General features: G+C 38.6%; 1 long non-coding RNA gene across 1 annotated transcript; it reads right to left on the reverse strand.

Annotated features, from left to right (window-relative positions):
* Nucleotides 1-309: 309 nt before the first annotated feature.
* LOC107198454 lies at nt 310-15,093 on the reverse strand. Its single transcript, XR_001518986.2, has 6 exons — nt 14,871-15,093; nt 10,300-12,060; nt 10,100-10,223; nt 7,208-7,280; nt 4,484-4,513; nt 310-2,188 (listed from the first exon to the last, which is right to left on the reverse strand). It is a non-coding gene; the product is annotated as an uncharacterized LOC107198454 (long non-coding RNA).
* Between the last annotated feature and the right edge of the window lie 1,453 nt (nt 15,094-16,546).

Consider the following 16,546-nt stretch of genomic DNA (forward strand, 5'->3'; position numbering starts at 1 on the left):
AGAGGGGAAAGAAAGAGAGGGAGAGGGGACCCGTCTCTGAAGACCTGATATGCCTGTTAGTATTTTTTTCTCACCTATCTCTGGCTGTCAATTTCTTTTTACTTCTTTCTGTCTTTTTATTTGATGTCAGCTGTTGGCTCTTCTTTTTTTTTTTTTCCTTTCTATTTTTCTTTCTGTCTCAATATATTTTTTTTTCCATTTGGAGGTTATTAAAATTTAGTATTTTCTCTCAGAGTGTAGCCCTCCTTGCCCTGTCATGAAATGAAATCATATTGAACAGAAAGGCTTTACTTGGAGCTCAGACAGGAATTAAAGACAGCAGTTTTAACAAGAACATACATAAACATCCCCAGACTTCTTGTACTGCCAACGTGAGCTTCCTTATTCATGTAAAGATACCGACAATTTTCAAGGTAGGATACATATTGCTTTGCAACTACTATGTATGAAATATTTTTCAGCACTGTGAATGCCTCTCGAAGAGAGAATCACATTTAGTCCTCTCACAGTCCTTGCTATCTAGTCACCTACTTCTTGCAGTGAATGTATCTCTATAAATTCCTTAAACTGTATTAAACATGTATTATCTATGTACAGGTACAAGGGAGCAGAAAAGAAGTCCTAATTTTGCAGTGCTTTGCTGCTGTTTTAACCAGTGTACATTTGCAAGTCAGTAAAGCATACACAATATTTCCCTTCTGCCTCCTGCTTCTTCTTCATGTCTGTTGACCACATGGATAATGCTGGAGCTGCTAATTCTCTCCTTGCAGTGCTTAAGCTCTTGCCAGAGCACTCATTACTAGAAAGACACTGAGAATCAAACCCATACCGAGAGTAATCCAGCATAGCACCAGCTGAAGTCAACAAGAGTTGTGTCTGTCTATGCCAGGGCTGTATTTATTGCTAAAACTGTCTCCAGCACAAAGATGCCTTGCCATGTTTATTCTGTGCCACCATGTCTGGTATAATCAGGAGAGAATAAGAGACAAAAGGTTTACAGTGTTGTTTTAATGTCTGCCAATAACAAGATTGGAGATTCACAGCATCTGAAGCCAGTCAGTTCATCAAAGTGCTCTTCAGCAGCACAAAGCACTCCATCTTAACATTGCATCCAATTGTGCATTTCAGGGAATCTTTCAATATGCTCTTCTAGGCAGTGCTAGCAAACTTAGCAATATGCACTCTTGCCTTACTTGCTGACTGGCTTAAAAAAAGAAAATTAAATACATTTCTCATATGGCTATAATGTGGAATTTTTCCACACCATTAAATAAAATGTTACTGTAGTTTATTGGCATTTTCTAGGAGAAAACATTTCTTAAGCTAAACTTACTGAGTTGTGTGGGACATTGTGCTAGTGCATGCATTTTTTCCCCAACTAAATATTTCTTCTTCTGTGCTTGAGTTTTGGGTTGCAATGCAAGATGTAACCAAAAGAAAGTATTCTATTACCATCTGTTAAAACCAGGTGGGGCAGTGTTCTTTATCTCTTCCAGGACCCATCCTCCCTCCAGGGGGATCTTCTGTTAATGGGGCATTGAGTCTCCCTGCAGGACTGATAAAATCACATCATCCCATTGGGAGATGCTCCACCCAGGGGGAGGAGCCAAGCATTCCTACCTGGATATAATCTGAGACTTGGAACACCACAGGCAGCCTTTCTCCACTGGATTCCCAGAGGAGAGAGACCAGACCCATCTCCACCAGCACTGGACGTTCAGAGGAAAACTACACCCTTCTACAGGATCAGTGCTTCAACAGAACCACATCTGTCACTCCAGGAGGACTGCAGCCACCATTTAATGGGACTGCTACCAACACCCTGAACAACAGGGAGTCAGGTTGAATTCTGACTGTCATTGTTTTTTCTGTACTACTGCATTTTAATTTTAATTTTCGTAGTAAAGAACTGTTATTCCTCTTCCCATATCTTTGCCTGAGAGCCCCTTGATTTCAAGTTATAATAATTCGGGGCAGGGGGAGGGTTACATATTTCCATTTCAGGAGAAGTTTCTGCCTTCCTTAGCAGACACCTGTCTTTTCAAATCAAGACAGCTGGCAACTCATCTAAGGTAGAAAATTAGCTGCCTCTCCCTCTCTCACCAGAATAAACCAAGAGTAATTCTTCTGAAGTCAATTGAGTTAAACCAGCATACAGAAGAGAGATTCATGTTCTGCCTGATCAGCCCTGTAAAAGAAAACAAGATACAACTTGCATTACAAACAACTGAGATAGAGAAACTTATTTCCTACTATGATTTTTAATGTCGCTTAAGAGATAGAGTACTGCACATAATATCAATAACATTTCATGAGTAACTAAGAAAAAAATATTGAATGTGATGTTCTTTTAATTTTGCAGCAACAACCATGAGAAATAAATTATTTGAAACAATAGTATTTCTTTGTTAATGTATTATGCACACACCTGCGCGTTCACATAGGTTAATGGGAGGGCAAAAGGAACCTTAGTTCAAATGTGATAGCCAGAGCAGAGCAAACACAAAGGAAAGTTATACTGAAAGACAGACAGAAAGGTTTAATGTTAGCCATTGGAGCTACTGGAACTGATACTTTGAGCTAGGGTTTCTTAACATTAAGGCTTCCTTCTCTGCCTCCCTGAAAAGCCTATTACATAAGTCTGGTTATTGGGCTAGACTCATTTAAAATCCAGCCTTGTGTCACCTATTAAGCTAAGAGATGTAGATCCATAGATGGATGAATTACTACCAGCTTCAAAATGCTTGGCTTGTGTAAGGGGATTGAGGTGCTGTATGATGCTTGGGATTTTTTATTTTCCTCTTGCTTTATCCACATGAGAAATACTTTCCTAGGCACTAACTTGCTTGACCTTTTTGTCTCAGTCAGAAATTTTCTATTAAAAGTAAAAAATGATCCTAACAGAGAGATACCAAACATCCATCGTTTAATCTCTGGGGTCCTTCAACCAATTTGAAAGTCAACATTGGAGGAAGCAATTTTTTTTCTGTTTGTTTCAGCCTGATCTCCTACAGTTGTTTAAATTGGACTAGCACACAGTTTTAAATTCACACAATAGTAAAATAAACATGTTGTATACAGTTTTGATAACACTTACGCAGAGTAATATGGTTGTGTAAAAAAAATTAATTTAAAAACCATGATAGGGACTATAGAATTACATTCCTATGATGCAATAATAACTAAATACATATTATATACAAAAAAAAAAAGAAAAAATTTTTCTCACTCTGAATTCTGGCTTCAACAGGTTGGAGTCTCAACTATCCTAGAGGTTATTAACATAGTATGGATGAAAGATGTACTTTTGATCCTGTGTAACCCTGTTTGAGATATAAATCAATCATTTAGATTTGTTTATAATAATTTTAGATCAAAGTCCATCTATGCAGACCAATTTATGCAATGTATGCATGTTCACAAGAATATCTGTACATAGACCTGCACATGCTAGTGCAGTAGAGTATGTATGTGTATATATATATAGTATATAGAAGGTAGTATATGTGGTGTTTGACAGGCCACATGGAAAGGTAACACAGAAATCTTTGCTCTTAAAATGTTTATTAAATTATAATAATTGGTTTCTAGGGTTCTGGCACTTATCTCTGTCCAAAACAAAACCTCCAACACAGTCTTTTCTTATTTTTAGGACAAAAAACCCAAAAGATCCAACCAAAAAACCTGAGTCCGCTGAGTGAAGATTTATTGGTTTAGACTTTAAAATCTAAATTTCTAATAGTTCTTGATGGAAGGCAGAACTCTGAACTGTATTGGTATTTCGAAATACCGAAGTAAAAATCTTCAGTGATCTCAGAGAAATAGGTCTAATGAGACTGTGTCAACATAAAACTCATTTGCTCATTCATTATTTGTTTAGAGTACGACCAAGAAATCACCAGATAGTCCAGCTTTATATTTTGTTTAGGAAAAAATTTATCTAAAGTCACTCTGACAGAGCTCTTACAATTGCATGTTTAATGTTAATTTGCAGACATTTGTATCAATGTTGCCAGCTTCAGGAAAACCACATGGCAACATGAAGTCTTGTCATTGCTCTGAAAAGTTAAATCCTGTAAAACTAACTCCATACTGACAATGAGCTAATACAAAACATGGAGATGCTAAAATATTGACATTCACTGCATTAAAGATCACCCAAGTGAACAGTGCAACACTGCTGTTCTGTGAATGCAGTGGTACTACAGAAAAAAAGGTATTTTCCCTCTTCCAAAGTGCAGTTATAATTTCACTATCTCTGAAGGGCCAGATTGTACCTTCAGATAAACACAACCTGCCAAGCAATTTTCTAAGTAGGTGTACCAATATTCCCAGGTTCCAGCCTCTCTAGAAACTGTAAAACAGCAGCACTAGAAAACAAGCTGAAGGGACAAGCTTTAACCGGGTCCCCTGGATTTATTAATGTCAGGATTTCTTTCCTTGAAACAAGAAAACAAACAGGCCCAACATTCTGCCAACTTACACAGATGCTGTATAGCAGGAATCCTTCTACCTGATGAAAGAAAAAAATTGTTTAGAAATTCTGTTTCAAACTGTTGCTTGTGACATAGCAACGTTCCCCTTTTTCTCCTTTGCTTTTGATTTTCACTTTCAGAAATGAAAATGAAGAGTCATTTGTTGTGCACTAAAAATTAATTTCTAGATAGTGAAGTCTAGTTTCTTGACTGTTTGTCAAGTTTTAAGAATAAAAAATGATTCACACTCCGCATTTTCTTGAGGTTCTGGAGGCTTCCTCAACAGTGAGCACCTTACAGCACTCTATGACAAAAAGTAAGAGATGCTAAGGAAGGTCAAGATTTGGCAACATATTAATCCAGCGTTCCTAAAAAGTCAAGTTTTTCAGGAGCTTTGTGAGAGAAAGTTCAATACAGAGAAGATTGTGTGTGATCTTGGGATAGCCTGGATTTGCTATGCCATCTCCTCTGTTCCCCTTTATTTTCTAAAGACAGTAACTCTCAGTCAATAAAATTGTACCAGACCCAGGGAACTGCTCCAGTTCTAGGTCCCCATATAGCAGGAGAACATGGGGCTCACCACGAAGTTCTCACTACGGAAAAGGCTTTCAAGCTTGTCAGTGAATTCACTGCCAAGACTTCCGCTTAAACAGCTGATTTTTTTGGGAACCCTTACCAAAATCCTTTTAAAATACTATTCCAAATTTCACTGGCAGCACTTCACAGAGAGCACACACTATCTCCAGGGATTTCATTTTTTGGGGTTTTAGCTCATGTCCATTTTTGACCAATTAAGCTTGGCAATTTCTTTTCAAAATGATATTCCCTTCTTTTCTAACAATCCCTCCACCTACTGTCCTTGGAAGTTCTCAGAATAGTCAGGGGAAAAAAAAAAAAAAGAATAAAAGAATATAAAAAAAAAAGAAAGTAAAGGAACACAAGGCACATCTATGTCAGAAAACTCTTGTTAGTGATTTCTGAACCACTTTTGTCACTGAAATTTAAAGCAAGAATAACAAAACCCTATTATAAAAGAGGACTGAAACATTGTTTCTCTCTTTTACCTCTTTGTATTATCATGTCACTCTGATTCAACTAAAGCTGCACAGAGGGAGGAAACCATGGTCTCAATCTCTCTGATTTTTGTAGCAGGCCTAATTTTAGAATCTGTTGTGTCAAGTTTTTCTAAACCTGTCAGTTTAATTTGGCAGATGCGGGTTAACGGAGACCTACTGAAAGCAGGGTGAAAGTCTATCCGAGTAGACGAACATAATTCATGACTTTCACAATGCAGCAGTAAGGTAATAGATAAATGTCTCTTCCTTGAAGTTGTAGCAGGAAGCTATAGACAAAGGTACCTTTTTAAGAAAAAAAAAAAAGCACTAAAAAGGAAAAAAACGTTAATGGCCATGGAAAGAGAAAAAAAAATACTGCTATGTTAGCTGGCCCCTTATCTTCAAATTCTGAAGTGGCAGCTGCAAAAAGATCAAGACAGGTAGGACAGCAGAAGGCAGGGGCTTAGGAACAAAAAGCTTTAAATGGAAGCAAAGTACTTCAGGCACTGTGATACAAATCAGCAGTGGCGGAAGAAGCCTTTCAAGAAAATAATTTAATATTTGTTAAATAATCTGTAAGAATTATTACAATATTACTTAGCTCACTTCAGCCCCAGACTGCCAGTGAGTCAGGAGTCCGGAAAATGCTGCCCTGACTGGACACCGGTCCATTTACTTAACTTAATACATACATCTAATGTAGAGAGCTGAGGGATATTTAACTTTGTAATTACATTACATTAATTCTACAGTGATTTTAATTATGGTAAAAAACTTGATGAGCAAAAGTTCACAGACCCCAGGACAGCAAGCCCTACAAATCTTGTGTCCTATCAGGACAGTTCAAATCCTATTTGTCTCTCTACAATCTCAGAGAGAACTTCCCCTCAGGGATTCATGCAGGTCCTCTGAATTACTCCTTAGACCATCAAAGGGTCCTAGTACTTCACATTGCCTCCCACAAGGAACTGGGAATAATTTAAAGACTTAGACCTGTTTTGCAAAACTGACCTCTTTAAGACAGGGCACAAAAACCATTACAGTACAACCATTATCAGAAGGTTTATTTGTGCAGGCAGATAAAAAAACCAAAACAGACATAGTCTTCTAACTTGCTTGTTAAAACAGAAGGAAATGAGCTGTGCTTTGCTTTTTGATGGTTCACTCTGAAAGCTCACCTGGAAAAGAAAGCATGAAGAACTACAAAGGAATTTGCTTGTATACACACAGGACTTGTCAGAAGCAGTCTCAACACACTCCAGAGCAAGCAATCACAGCTATGATGTGTGTCTGACAACAAAGCAGGGAAGAAAGGAAGGGAAGAACCTCCCTCCTATATAAGTGCTATGCCAAATTGTGCTATTAAGTACTGTAAAAGTCAGGTCCTTTAATTTTTGTAAGAGGGAAGGAAAAACCCTTTATACTCACAAGTATAAGCTGCAAGCCAGCAGGGAAGCTAGGCTGACTAGCACAGCACCCCTTTGGAGGCTTGGATCGTTAGGTGCTAGGTATGTGCTTGTCCATGCTGTCTCTGTGCAGATTTCCTTTGTCACACAACTGCACCTCAGTTGTAAACATTGTTCCTCATATGCCCAAAACTGAGGACTTCTAGAGCACTGTGACAAAAGAAAACCCCAAAGCCCAGAACCACAGGAAAGAAGACAAATACAGGCTTACCAATCTCAGTGCTTTTGGCTGTCAGCTATCCTCCACCCATAATAAACAGTTCTCCATCTGCCTTCTCCACAACCTGGGAAAATCCAGAACAACTTCCCTGAGGCAAGGTGATTGCATGCAATGTGGTAACAAGCAATATCTGTGAAATGGTTTAATCACATCTATGACTGTTGTACCATTATTCATCTGCTTATACTGAAAGACTTTGTTTACACTTCAGAGAATTCTGAACAACTTTAGATTTTCAGTGCCCTAGGTAAGAAGTGACCCTGCCATACACAGAATCAGCATCTGCTCAGCATTAGATGCTTCTAGCATATCGAGTGACAAAACCAATCAGTGAAAGCAACCTGGCTCTCTAATAGAAGTTACATGCTAATGAATAATGTTTAGGCAATATTTTTGCTATGTAAGTCACTTTCATCCTGTGTTCAGCTCAAAATTCATTGGAATACCTCTAGTTGACAGTTTGAATCATAGAATTATAAGGAAAATGGCTGGAGGGTTCTCAGGAGGTCATCTTTCCACCCCCCATGCCCTAAAGCTGAAACCCCAGGGATCCTAAGCATTCAGGAGTGATTATGTCCAATTCTGTGAGAAGTTTGCCTTTCAGACATGCTAAAGGGCAGAGGGCAGCAAGAACAACTGTGATCCGTTGTACCATGCTTGAGACATTCACTGTTGTGGGTTAAGGGTCAGGGTCTATCCAGATTATTTTCCATTGTTGCCCAAAAAGTAAAGGCCTCTCTGAATACCAAGAAATTGCTGTAAAGCCTTGGTTTAACAGCATAGGATTTGCTATGCTGGATCATGGCACGAGTTCCACTGGGAGTGGTTTCCCTCCTAATTTGACAACCCACATCAGAGCCTTCAGAAGGAGCTCAAATGCATCAGTGTGCAAACAGGGGAGACACCCCAAGTGCAATGAGCACACCAGAGGGTGTTCTCTAGCTCACAGAGTTTCTATACTATGGTTATTGCTCTTCCAGTTTGCAAACCTGTAAATATTGTAAACTGTCATAAATTTATAAAGATCTTTCAAATATCCAGAGTAGTTAACCCTGACCCATCAGTCAGACTGGCTATTCCCAGGAGAATCATGATTTCCGTGTTTGTGTTCTGAGTGTACTTGTACCTCCTTGTAATCTATTATGCTGTGGGGTAAAGGTAAAAATAAGGGTTTCCAGTTTTACTATAACTTCCATAAATGCCTGGAAATTATTTGAAAAACTTAACGTTTTTCATTGGTGTGTTTCCTCTTGACTGTTAAACAATCTTTTTCTCTGCAGTTTCCTCTCATCTTACCGTCCCTCCAACAGGGTTTTTTTTGTCTGTCTCAGGTTTTATGCAACTCCTGCTATTGCTCTCTTCTGCACAAGGTTTTATTAGCATCTGTGGGCCAGATGCAACAGAGCTCTAACCAGTTCCAAAAACACTGGTGTCAGTTCTGGAGTCAGAGCTGTGCATTTCCTCCAAAAACTCCCAGCTTCTAAAGCTGGTGTTAAAGAAAAAAAAAAACAAAAACAAAAAACAAAAAAACCCAAACAAAAAAAAACCAACAAAACCAAAGTGTGATCCTAAGCCATGAAAACTGTCAATAGCTAGACTTGCTCTTTAAAAATTAATTGGAATAGCACATGAGCTTGTTTATATCCTGGAAATTAGTGTAACTCTTCAGGGTCCTTAAACAGAGTTGGAATGAGCTTACATAAGCTCTAGTTCCAAAAGGTGATTAATCCCTCTGAGAATACCTGAAGCAAGATACATCCTCCACAGCTGGGCAAAGGTGGAAAAGTGACCTTTTCTGCACATTGATGTAGTATTTATAATACTAGTTTCCATCTCTTTCAGTGGCATGGGTGGTTGTTTCAGAGCACTAGCAATGATGTCTCAGACATGGCTGCATAGCAAGTATCTTTCCAATTCAAGGCTCTCCACCAGAAATCACAGGTTAGGGTTACCTTGATGAGATTATATGACCAGATCTTTCAGGAACACGTTCTCAAGAGAGACTGGGGCACTTACCAACAACCAGTCTTTCAGAACCTTAGCCCAGGTATTTTCTTGGGTTAAATCCTATTTTGGAATCTTGAACTGAATGGAGAAGAAGATTTAGACACCTAGGAATTTGGTCTAAAACTCTGAGAAAGATTTGCTTAAGTGAAACAGGAAATGATGAGGAAGGTTTCAGGAATCCATTATTTATATCCATAAACAGACCCTGAGGTCTATTTCAAAGTCTCCTAGTATGGTCCACACATCCTGATTAAAATATGGGCAAAGCTATATGAATTTGACACTCTGAATCTTCAGATTAAATTTTTTTAACTTACTTGAGAAAAGCCATATTTTGAATATATCTAAGAGATGAAATTGGTCCTTGATAAATTTATGGCACATTAAGCTGTGTTAGCAATTTTTACTAAAAAAAATTAGCTGCTAAATTAAATGCAATTCTTTTGCTGTTTTCTGGGATATATGCTAACTAAAATAATAATTTGTTTTATTCCCTAATTAATTTTCTTTAGAAAAATTCATTGCTCAATACATCATATCTCTTTTTTTTTTTTTCTTTTCTTGAAAACACTTTACCACCATTAAGAAATTAATTTTTATTACCCTTTCATAAATGGCAGAGTGCCATGGAACACCTATCATTCCATTGTTATTTTCTGACGATTCAGAGCCATGGTATCCAGTGCTGATGGTTTCCACATATAAGTTATCTCTGTGGCCAGTTAATGCAAAGACTCTTCTTAACAGAGGACCAGATGCAACACCAGTAGAAATTGGTGAATCTCTACTTTTCCACTCTGTGACTTGAAGAATCAAAAAGTTACTGAGCTGATAAAACCAAACAATAATTAGGACTGCAGAAAAATCTGCTCTTACCTGAACCGGTTGTGTTGAATCACCAGCAATTTTGCATCCTGAAATGTTGTTTAATCTTGGAGTGTCACCACAGAGAATTCCTGAGTTTATCTACTGAAGAGCAGCCTCAAAATTGTCCCTTTTCCTGAAGGAAAGCAGTTAGGGGCAGTTGTGTAACCTCTCCTGAACATGACCCGAGCTTCAGTCTCATTTCAACTCACCAGTTCATTAAATTGTCCTGGAGTCATAGACGGTGTAGTAGGACCCACTCCTGATAAGAGTGACTGCATTGTTGCAGGGGAGTAGATCAGTAAAAAGTAATGGCTGTGCTATTTTAAACTGTTGTCATAACAACAAAAACATTAAATTATTGCTGTCAGATGCCTAAAAGCTAGACTGTTTTTTCTCAAGTCTGGCCAATTTTGGCAGGAAAAAAACTTCCAAAACCCAACAAGAAACAACAAATAAGCAAACAAGAAGCAAACCAAAACGGGAACCTAAACCAAACCCTATCCAGAATGCAGTAAAAGACCTGAAAGATAATAACCCTGCAATCAAAATAATTCTCCAGAATTTCCAAAGTTGGAATCAGTAAAAACGTAAGCACTTTCAGGGCAAATGTAGGAAATGTAAGTTAATGTTGATGATACGCAATTAATGCTGAGAATGCTCTCAGGATTTATATGGCAAGTCAGTGGAAATTCTGGTGAAGAAGTCAAGACATGGGAAATGTTGTGGGAAAAAGTCAATACATTTTGCTGGGTAGTGGATCTTCTAAAACTACAGAACTGTATTTAATTCTTTTTAATACTGTGTAGGTTCACTGCTTTCTTCCCTCCATGCTATTTTATTCTATAAAACTCATCCCTTTCCCCCCTGTACTTCTCTGTGCTGTCACCCTGCCCAAAACATGAATTGCAGATTTTCTCAGGTTTTGTACTTCACTCTCATTAATTATCTGATCTGTGGAAGGTAAAAGGTACACTTATATTTTAATAACAAGCTTTCAGTATATCAAAAGAATAATTTTATTCTTTCCTCCACCTCCTCCATACTGAGGATGTTTTCATGATAACAATTAATAGAAGCAAAAATGTTTATGATACTGCCTAGGATCAAGTTTTCCACTTTTAAAATTCAGACTATATATATACAGATCACATTACCTCTGGGGAAGCTTTTATTAATCTTAACATCAGAGCTGTTTCAACAAATCTACCATAATAATGAAAAGACATCTTATCACATTTTGCTTTCAGTAAATTTACTATTCTTTGATAAGGTTGCAAACAACTGAGAAGTAATTGATCTGTAATTAGTGTGGCAACTGCACAAGATAGACTGCACTGGGATTTCATCATTTTTCTGTACAGTGCTGTGCATCCTTCTCTGTAATATTAAATTATTTAGCTTCTCTCTTCAAATACAAATGGTTTCATGCATCCTCCATTATTTTAGGAGCTGTCCAAAGATGGGAATAACATTTAAATTTCTGATTATCTGTCACCAGCAGAATTATTGCCAAAGGGACCATTTTTCACACATGCCTTGCCATCTCCTTACTTAGAAAGCCATTGTCTGCCCATGCCTGTGAATGGACACTAAGAAAGCCCATTTGATCTGCACCCAATTATCCCTATTTGTCACTTGGCTGCACTAAGCTCCTGATGTATATGATTGCCTAGCTGAATCCTTCAAGAGCTGTGGTAGCTAAAGGGCACAAGCTTAGCCCACGGTGGCTGTGGCACAGCACCACTACCACCATCTACTTCACAGTTTCCAATTACCCAGGCTGTCTGCCACCCATTCCAAGAATATGCTGCAAGTCACCACATGAGTCCACAGGGAAAACAGTGGCTTTCTGATGCAGGTTTTTATAGTGGGACTTTTGTGTTGGAGCATATGAAGCATGATTTTTTCAGTGCAGTTTCTTCTTCATTTTGAAGACCGGGGAGAAGGTGGTAACGTGGGTGTTCATTGACCTGGGAAAAGAAGTGGCCATAGTTCAATTTACATAATTGAAGACATAATTTCTTCAATAGATCAGGAAGAGAAAGATGGCATTACCCCTTTTTTCGCTCAGCTCCATTTTCTTTTCATTAATAGTTACATTCATCAGTTCACCAAGAAGTCGAAAGGAGAGTCTGTCCTTTGAACTCAGAATTGTCAGGACAGTTACATATTAGTTCATATCCAGACTGTGAATCTTTATTAATTTCTGCAGTATAACTGACACAGGAAAATGAGCAGAATATGAAGTGAACGTGCTTCAGTGCCACTGTATATAATGACATGATAAAGTTTCAGATACTAGTTTCTATTCCATTTTTTATGCATTCTAAGTCTAACTTTTTCTCCACAGCTGTATAACCAAAATCAGATAATGTGCCTGATACGGTGTGTTATTATTGTAAAACATAACAATTAGCACAAGTGCTTCAAATATTCCTCTCAGCATATATTTTCCAACAGCTAATTTGTTTTGTTAATTGCCTTAGTTTTGTCATGCCCTTTGAAATGTCTCACAGTGCCATCCATAGCAACAAAAATGCCTTGTAATTGTTTCTTATCCTTGATCACTGATATATTGACACCACCAGTCCTGCCCCAACATAGTGGGTTGGTAACAATCCGTTTTCATTTTATGCATGCTTTATTTTCCACGTTTGTGGCATTTAGTGCTTCAGGTATCACTTTTTGTCGCACTCCCCTAGTGAGTCACATCTTTCTGTACTGCAGTTGGAGAGTGGCTAGCCATTGTGGGCAGTGTTTATTCCTGCCTTCCTCTGAGAGCATATGTTTTGATGATTTGCAGCTTTCTCCACAGCCTGTTTGCTAGTAAAAATTACACATGTGATGAGAAAGAGACATCTTCCCAAGTGCCTCATGAGATCTCTGTCAAGCAGATCTTTGCAGATGGTGCTCAGCCTGGTGCCAGGTTTTCCATGAATGGAAGCGGCTAAGCAGGCCTTGAGTACAACGTGTCTGCAAACTGCTCCTAATCTCTGCAGTACTGAAGTATGTTTTCAGAAGTTGTCATTAGATCCCTGAACTTGTGACAGGAGCTTTGACAACAATGTATTGCTGACATATGTTAAATCAAGGAAAGTCCTAATCCCTAAATAAATTAATTTACGTATTTTACTTACTCAAATATTTAACTTTTTCTCTGCCCATAATACCTACAAATCTCCCTCACTCTGATCCTAATCTTCCTTTTTAATCTCTTAGCTAAGCAGGAACTACAGATGGCAAATTCATGCATTAGTTTGCTCACTTGAACTGCACTATAAAGTAAGAAGCAAGAACTCAAGCCGTGGGAGCCAGATGTTTTGTACTTCCTAAAGATTTACCAAGTTATGAGTTACAGATATAGTGGTACAGCCCAGTGGAGGAATTTACATGACTTTTTCACTTACCTGGACTTTCTGTGAAGTGGGATGGTGAAACTGGAGTGTGAGATTTTTGAGCAAGTCTCCTTACACAGAAGACTGCAAGCACCTCAGAGTCAGTGAGATTTAAGTTTAAATTAACTTGAAATATATTAGTGAGAAAAGAAAAAGGAAATTAAAAGAAGCTCTAGTGACATATGTGGTAAAGCTCTTTGTAGACTCAAGATGCTTAGGATGTAGAATTAGAGGCAGAAGGAAGAAAAGCACTGAGGCCTGGCCAGTGGAAGCTGTTTTACCCTTTGCTATCCCTTGTAGATTCAGTCAAGCTCAGCCACACCTCAGCTCTGGTTGCATAAAGTACCCTGCCCTTATTTGACTTCTCCTGGGCTCTGCTGCTCAGACTCATCATGGAAATCAAACAGAAGCTGAATCTCATTACGATAGACTAATGGGGAACTGGCAAAGAGCCTCTGAACACTCAACGAAATGGCAAGGGCGGTGCACCGCGGGCAAGCACAGGAAGTCTGATCTGAGGCCAGGGCAGTCTGTGAAGGCACCCCTCATGGCCATCCATTCCCCTTGCCTTGTGTGGGCACTGCTGAGGACCTGCTCCCTCTGCCTGGAGCTTTTTAGCTGTGAAACCTTCGCAGTAGAAATCATACGGGAATTTGCCACATAGTCTCCTGAGCCCCTACGTAAGCCAGCAAGCACAGGTTAAAGCTGTCAGGCCTGATCTCAGACCTGTTCCAAGAGGTGGTTGTTGGTGTCTATTAAAAAAAAAAAAAAAGGCCTTTGTGTATTTTTTCAGAACTATGGTAAGAAAAACCAGACATATAAATACACAAAGATTAGCAGTTGGCTCAGGAGGTTGGTAGTGACAACTGGGTTACTGATTTAAATCCAGTCCGTTCAAATGACCCAGCTGACTGATGGGCTGTGACACAGGTTTAGTGCCCTTGGTCTGGAACAAAAGACACAAGTGTTCCCAAAATCCCATTGCTGACGCTGCAGAGTGGCAGGAAGGAGGGTGTAAATGATTTGCACAGCAGGACAGGCAGGATAGGACAAGCAGGATCCTGTGGGGCGGAGGGAGAAGGGAGCGCTGCCAACACAAAACCAGAAAAAGGGATACCTTGGGCTACCTTCCATCATTGAGTAACAGCAAATCTGATGGAAGACTGAAAGCAAAGTTACACACAAATTGTTTCCATAAAGTGAATGGAAGTGGGCTGAATTCTGATGAATTCACTCTGCAGTTGCATAGTGGAATGGAAAACGATGAAAGCTCTACACATGCACGCATACATAGAGCCTGCCAAAACAAAATGTGATCAAAGCAAAAAGAAGCAAACATATGGACAAATTCTTAGCAAGAGAAAAGCGTAGCCAAGTTCACTGACCTTTATTTTAATTTTCTTTAGTTCTCAGCTTTATGAGGAGTGCAGGAAATGGAATGTGCTAATCCCAGATGATACAATCTTCAAGAAAGGTGCAAAATCTCCCCAAACTAGAGAAAATTGAATGCAGCCAGAAGCCTGTTTAATCTGCTCTCCCCCAGTGTCCTTTCTAAATAAAGCTCTCCTGATGTTCTCTCAGGGGCCACCAAATAAGTCAACAAGGAACTTGCAGTGTAGCAGAGAGCTTTTTTCAAAAAATATATTAATGCATCTCATGGAAAGATCACTTCAAGGAGATGAGAATTTATTATAAACACTGGGGGATATTTTTTCATATGGCAGTTGAGAGCTCTACTTTTTGTTTCCTTTTTTTGTTGTTGTTGTGGTGATTATTTTTAAAATTTATTTCTTTTTCATTGTTATTATTTATTTTATTTTAATTTATTAGCTGTTGCTCCATTTCCAGTGTCTCTTTGACTATCACATTATTTGATAGCACCTAGAAAAGCAATAGGGAATTATTGCTAGGGAGTGCATTGGTTAGGGATTTAAACTGACTTCTGGAGGTCTACATTTGGAGTTCATGCTGTAAAGTTTTCAATCTGCTGCTACATAAACATGAACTCAGAGGGTAGAATCTAAAATTTTCATATGATTTTTACTCTTTTGCATTCACAGAGTCATTTTCATCACAAAGTATAAATTTAAAGCAGTGAGGTTCCTTGTGAAATAGTAAATTTTACACCTATTTTACAAACAAATGTATTATAGGAACAAAATAATGAAAACCAAGCCAAGGACATAATGACAATATCTCACTTCCAGCTTCAGGCAGTACAATAAGAGTATAAACTTTGGCATTTCTTCATGGAGGGTGTAAGTAACATTATTCCCTCCTTATTCACCCCGGTGGGAGTTTTATCACTGCCTGTGTGTGGCCAGGATTTCATTCATGGTTCATGAGAAGCAGGGCTGCCAAATTGGCCATTAACTTGGGCTGACAGCAGAGCAATGCCATACCTGTGCCACCTGTGTGGATCAGTGCACTGTGCTAGAAATAGTCTCCCAATGAACTTAAACTTTATTTTACCAAACATTCCCGAAGACAAGCCTGGTGGGCTATAGAGTTGAGTTTTGCTTTGGTCAGACATTTCCCACACAGAGATTACCCAGTAGAGTTCGCAAATTGCAGTGATGAACCCTTTGCAGAACTCAGGGATATACACACATTTGACTGTCTGAATCTTGAGCTCTCTTGTCTTGAACTTCAGTGTGATTTCTTAATTGATAGCTCTCTGATTTAACTACTGTGTGTGACTGCCTATAGAAATTTTTGTCTAAATAAATTTTTAAAACAACAAAAAAATTTCAAGGACTTATTATTTGGCACTTTATTGGACTATACAATAAAGTTTTCTCTGATTTCTGCCTGGAGGTAATACACTTTGTTCTCTTAAAATCTGCATGATGAACAATCAATCATTATACCAGTACATACTAAAGAGGCTGTGGTTTAAACTGACCACTGAACTTCTGATCAGCCAGTAGACTGGGACCACAGAAATAGAAGCATGATTGAAAATCTACGTATTAGTGACTAGAATAACAGGGTTTAGTAGGGAGGATCAAGGGTTTTTGACTAATTGTTCCCTTTATGCTAGAACTTTATTTTAAAGAGA

Source organism: Parus major, chromosome Z (assembly GCF_001522545.3).
Source record: "Parus major isolate Abel chromosome Z, Parus_major1.1, whole genome shotgun sequence".
Lineage (NCBI taxonomy): Eukaryota > Metazoa > Chordata > Aves > Passeriformes > Paridae > Parus > Parus major.